The 6,047-nt window shown below is 37.7% G+C and overlaps 1 protein-coding gene and 1 pseudogene across 1 annotated transcript in view; both read left to right on the forward strand.

The window, feature by feature from the left end:
* Positions 1 to 6,047, forward strand: part of FBXO10 (F-box protein 10) — a 44,739-nt gene that overhangs the window by 10,915 nt on the left and 27,777 nt on the right.
* On the forward strand, positions 1,175 to 1,293 carry LOC112479461 (annotated as a pseudogene).

A 6,047-nucleotide genomic window follows, 5' to 3' on the forward strand; every position in this document is an offset into this window, starting at 1 on the left:
AGTTGTTATCAGCTGGAACTTCTATCTGGGGGTTGGGTGCTAGAGCTAGCCAGTAAAGAGAATCCAGGTGAGGCACCAGTAGTATTCTCTACAGTCCGTTCCTTGTTTATCTTAAGTTTACTCCATCCAGATACAGCTTCTCCACGATTCTGGTTGGTCACAATTTCTGAGAAAACTTACAAGAGGAAGGTTAGTGGGACAAACTACAACCCCTGCTGCTGCCTTTAGTCCACAGATCTAACTAACACCCATTAGCTTCTTCCTCCACCACTCATTTTAGTGCCCCCACCTTTGTCCCTTGAATTTTTGAAAGAACTCAGTGATGAAGTCACCTGGGTCTGAGAGTTTGTTTCCTTTTGTTTTTTTACTTCTAAATGTTTTTTGCCCTGACCATATGCTTTATTTTTTCTGTGCACAAAATGTATAGGACATTAATTTTATATCTATGCCTTAAATCACTTGATACTTCAAAATGATACCTTTCTTCTTTGAGTTGGGTAAGCACTCAGCTCTTCTTTGACAGAGATTTTACTATCTTTTATGTTATTTTTGACCACAAATTCAATGTTCTTAATGGTTCTAGGACAATTTAAAATTTTTCTTTTTAATTTTAGTAAGTAATATTTTTCCAGGAATTTGTCCTTTCTGAGGTTTCAAATTTATTTATAAAAGTTGTTTATAAAATTTCCTTATTATTCCTTTAATATCTACAACATCTATAAAGATATCCCCCTTTGCACTCCGATTTCATTTTTATTCTTTGCCCTTTTTTTCTTCAATTTCAGTAGAGGTTCTTTTTCAGAGAACCAACTTTTATCTTCACTAATAGTCATAGTGTTTATTTTATATTTCATTAAGTTCTACTCTTTATTTTTTTTTTGTTCTATTTTCCTTAGGGGTGTGTGTGTGTGTGTGTGTGTGTATTTTTTTCCCTATATTCTTGAAATGGATGCTTAGTTCATTCATTTTTTTCTTTTTTCTTTTTATTCAATCCATTTAAGGCTACACATTTTTTCTCCCAATGCTGTTTAGTGGGAGCTAACAAATTTTGACATATTATTTTAGTCATTTATTTAAAAATATTTTGAATGTAGTTCCATAGTGTGGCAGTTAGCATGTCTGCTTTACACGCAGAAGGTCCTGGGTTTGTGCCCCAGTGGAGCCATGGTCCATGGTCTACAGCCAGGCCACCCTGAACAAGCCCAATCCTGTCTGATCTTGGAAGCTAAGCAGGATCGGGCCTGGTTAGTACTTGGATGGAAGACCACCTAGGAAGACCAGGTGCTGTAGACATAAATAATAATAGTAATAAAATAATTTTTAAAAATAAAAATATTTTATAATTTTCATTGTGATTTTCCCTTTGATTCATAGATATCTTAGAAATGTAGTTCTTAGTTTCCAAACATATAAGTATTTTTTAGTTATCTTTTATTAATTGATTGTGGTCAGTGGGCTTGTTTTGTATAATTTTAATCCTTTGAAATTTATTGAAATTCTCTTAGGGCTCTGTTTATGGTTAGTTTTATAAAATGTTACATGTGTGCTCAAAAGTGATATATATTCTACAGTTATTGGATTCAGTGTTCTATGTAATGCCATTAGCTCAGTTTATTAATTGTATCCAAATATTCTTTATCCTTACTGATTTTTTGCCTATTCTAACAAATATAGAAAGAAATGTGTTAAAATATCCAACTTTAATTATGAATTTATCTATTTCACTTTTTCGTTTTTTGCTTTATTATCTTTGAGCCCCAATATCAGGCACATACAAATATAAAGTTATTATATCTGGTGAATTAACCTTTTATTATTATGAAGTTGTCCTTTTTATCCCTAGTAAAAGAATTTTTCTTTTGCTTTAAACTCTCTTTTTCTGATTCAGTATAGCTGCACCATCTTTTTTGTCGTTGTTAACCTATGCAAATATACCTTTTTCCATACTTTTAATTTTGTCCTTTCTGTTTCTTATAAGTACATATAATTGGGTTTTCGTTTTTTGATGGCCTTTGTCTCTTAACTGGAACATTTAGTTCATATTCATTTAATATAACCACTGATGTATTTAGGTTTGTCTTTCTTAATATTTTATGCTTTCAAGGTATTTGTCCTGCCAGTTCGCTGTTCAATTTTAGCTCTTTCTTCCCTTCTTCTGAGTTATTTTTAATCATTCACCTTTTTCCCTTTTATTAGTTTGGATGTTATTCAGTTTCTCTTTTTTAATGGTTACCATTGGAATTTTAATTTAACCAAAGGTGATAAAATAAAATTAGAGATGATAACTATTCATACTCTTCTTTTGTATAGTACAGAGACCTTAGACTGTTTGAACTCCAATTTTCTCTGTCTCTCTTAGTGATAGACTAGTTGTAATACACTGCATCAGCTTTGATTAGATCATTTAAGGACCCACAGATGGAACAAATGTGATGAGGGTGGAAAAAAGTGAGAGAGCAAAGAATTTACTTGAGAAAACTGTTTATTTGTTGGGACTCTTTTGGTTGCAAGTGATCAGCTTAGACTCTATTAACTTTAAAAAGAAAATCTTTTGGCTTATAAAACTGCATAGCTGGAACAAGGGGCTCAAAAAATATATTTAGGGCTGTGTATTTGTGTGTGTGTCTCTCCGCCCTCCCCCACCCCTCATCTCTCCCATTGCTCAACCTTGTTTGTCTTAATTTGGCTTCATTCCTCAGATGAACTCTTCTGTGCTGTCCCCATTCCTAGCAAGGGGGATCTAATGCTCTAATGGTCTACTTTGGGTCAAGTATCCATCCTATGTGCAGGAAGCATGAGGCACAATGAATGACAGCCCCACCAGGACTAAGTAGAGTGGGAGCAGAATTCCTCTAAGGAACCAGAAGAGGGAAGGTATGCTAAGCAGACAAAAGTTATAGTTACTACAGGCCACTACACTGAATAATGATTGGAATGTGATGCAAAGAAAGAGGAAGGTTAGAGAGGTTGCAATTAGAATTAACTCAGTTAATATGTGTAAGAAAAAAAGAGAAGGACATCACCTGTTCTTGAGCCCACTGACAAGGAAGAAGGCCTGTCAAACAGTTCCTTTGCCCATCAACTACTGGGCACTTTGGCTTTGTTGGCTGAGGACATCTTGGTGTCCACTGCAGCAGAGGTGAGAGAGACCTAGTATAGGGTATTTCGTATGTGAAGATGTATTCAACATGTCAGCCATGGTGCTTGCTATTCCCACAGCCCTTTCTAAGAGAAACTTCTACATCCACAATTCCTTTTCCTGTAGGAGCAGCTCCAGACAGTCATGCTTTCTACCATGATATCTTGCTCTATCCCTAACCCCTCATCATCAAAACTTGCTTCTTGGCCTTTGGGCTAAGATGAAGTATAGTAGTTGAAACTTACTGGACCAGAGATGGACATCAAACCCAAGAACAGCCAATTTCTGGGTTCACCTGGGACCTGTGCAGAGGCTTTGGACTCAGACCAGGTTAGGAACCTTAGCTATGCTGCTTACTAACTAAATAAACAAGGAAGTAATTGTTTATTCCTGGAGTTGGGGATAAGCCTCGTTCCTCTTGGGTTGTTGTTTTAAGTGCTCGTTGAGATGCTATGTAAAATGTACCTGGTAAGCCTGCATCAAACCTTTCCTTGCCCCCTCAAGGTCACCCAACAAATTTATGTTAAATCAAGAGTGAGACCCAGGTCTCAAGATTCCTGATCCAGTGTGGTCTCCTAGGTGAACCACAGTGAATGAGCAATGCATTGAAGGAGAGAGAGAGGGCCCTTATGGCCTCCAGCGACACTCAAAAGCACCATATGTGCATCGGAACACAGTGTTCTGGTCTATGTCATCAAATTTCAAAGCTGAAAATAAGAAAAGCTGGTGATTTCTCAGGCTGAAGAGAGCTAAGGTTTGAAGAAATGATGAAAAGCCCAGTTGAGATTTTTGTCATCTTCACAGTTTTAAGTTTCGTTTCATTTTCTATAGTGTGTGTATGTGTGTAGGTGTGTATGTATGTGTACAGGGCTGTTTTGTGGTTCACAATATTTTACTGTCTGTATTCTCAAACAAAAATTCACAAAACTTTAGGGAGATTTACTTTGGTTTGAAGAAAAATCTAAAATCATTAACAATTACAGTTACTTAATAAAATTTGTAGTTATTTACACTGGAGCTTTGTATGCTTCATAATGTGGGGAGAAAATATCTTTTTTTCCCCTTTGTTGGTACTAAATAAAGTTCTGAGCTGTCCTAGATACTTTTTCCTCTTTACTTTTTTATAAAAAGCGGAATTCCTACCACATTGATATCGTGATCACCTTCCCTAGGAATGAAGTAAGTGCATTTTCTTCATTATACAAACATGGGACATGAAAGCAGAATTAAGTCTCCTGCTCTCAAGATTGCCCAGTGAGGAAGAGGCAGAAACTAGAAGCATGTTGGGTCCCTTTTGTCTGAGTCATTTCAGCATGGAGTAGGGTCTTTTGTGCTGGGACTCAAGGCAGCTCCCCACTGCCCCCCGAATTAAAAAAAAACTCTATATGAACGGATACAGCTGGCTTTTCTCCCTGACCCCTTCAGACTCAAGGAGCTACAGCAAGACTGAGCCTCTTACTATGTCGGAAAACCTGCTGGAGGTTTCCTACCCCAGGGTTTTTGCTGACATTGTTTCCTCTGCTTACAGTTCCCTTTCCTCCATTCTCTGGTCCCACCCCCACCCAAATCCCAGAGTCCAGCTCAGATGCCAGCTCTTCCATGAAGCTTGGCTTAGTGATTAAAAACCCAGTCTTTCGGGTGAAGCCTAGTTTCAAAAGGGGGCTCTGCCGCTCTCTAGCAGAGTGTTTTGGGGTAAGTCATTTGTCACATAAGTTCCCTCAAACTTAGTTTCCTCATCTGTAAAATGAAGACAATAATACTTTAATTAGTGCTTCTCAAACATATAGTACACACAAGTTCCCTGGTCATCTTGTTGAAATGCCAGTTCTAATCCAGTAGGTACAGGATGGTGCCTAAGAATTGGCATTACTAACCAGTTCCTAGGTCCTGGGAACAGCATTCTGAGTTGAAAGGCTTTGGAGAAATGTTGAGAGAATAAAATAAAATAAGACATGGAAAGTGCTTCATATTGTGCTTTTCAAATAGTCTTGCTTAGTAAATGGTAGCTGCTGTTTTTGCTGCCTCCTATTCTTATTAGCTGATTTCCCTAGCTGGAGGTCACATTTTTATTCTTTGAACAAGGGCTTTCCCTCTTTTATGACACTAAGCACTTTTTCCCTTTTACTGAGGTTCTGGCTTCTTTGTTCTTCCAGGCCTTTTTTGATGGCATAGCTTTGTCTGCTACCAGACTTGAGGGTGGGCTCTTTATCTGATTCCTGACTCTCTAAGAGTGCTTACTTGGTCTTATACATAGTAAGTGTTGCCTACCTCCTTGAGTTCTATTTACTTCTTTTTTTATTCCACAGGGATCTGTGTCACAGTGGGGATTCCATAGCTAATGGTTTGAATAACCTCAGCTCTACTAATACACCAGATAATAATGACAATGATTATTCATTCATTCAGTAAATGTCTATGGAGCACCCACGGTGGGCCAGGCATAGTTCTAAGCATGATACAAAGCAGTGATAAAGTTTCTGTCTTTAAGGAGTTGACTTTTTACTTAGGGGACAGGTAATAACTAAAACATATTGTATATAAAATGATAAGCTCCTTGAGGGCAGAGAATGTGTCTAATTTGGCACAAGTGAGTTTCCTCGTCGTAGGTGTTCTGGCACGATGTCACCTGGCCACGTTACAAATCTGTATATGTTGCTTCACTTTTCACACGTATAGTCCCTGTGGTGTAACACAGTGCTTCCTCATGTCCCGTTCATTCACCCTACAAATCTACTCACACAAAAGTGTTAATGAGCTAGATAGATGTCACTAGAGATTTTATTCCTGACTCCAACTTGCCTAGCCATCATGATGCTTAGCAAGCTAAATGGCCCATGGAACTCATCCTCTCAGAAGCAGTGGGAGTCTAGACAGCAAAACAAAGCAAAGCTTTACATATATATATATA

Source organism: Pteropus alecto, unplaced genomic scaffold (genome assembly GCF_000325575.1).
Source record: "Pteropus alecto unplaced genomic scaffold, ASM32557v1 scaffold114, whole genome shotgun sequence".
Classification (NCBI taxonomy): Eukaryota; Metazoa; Chordata; class Mammalia; order Chiroptera; family Pteropodidae; genus Pteropus; species Pteropus alecto.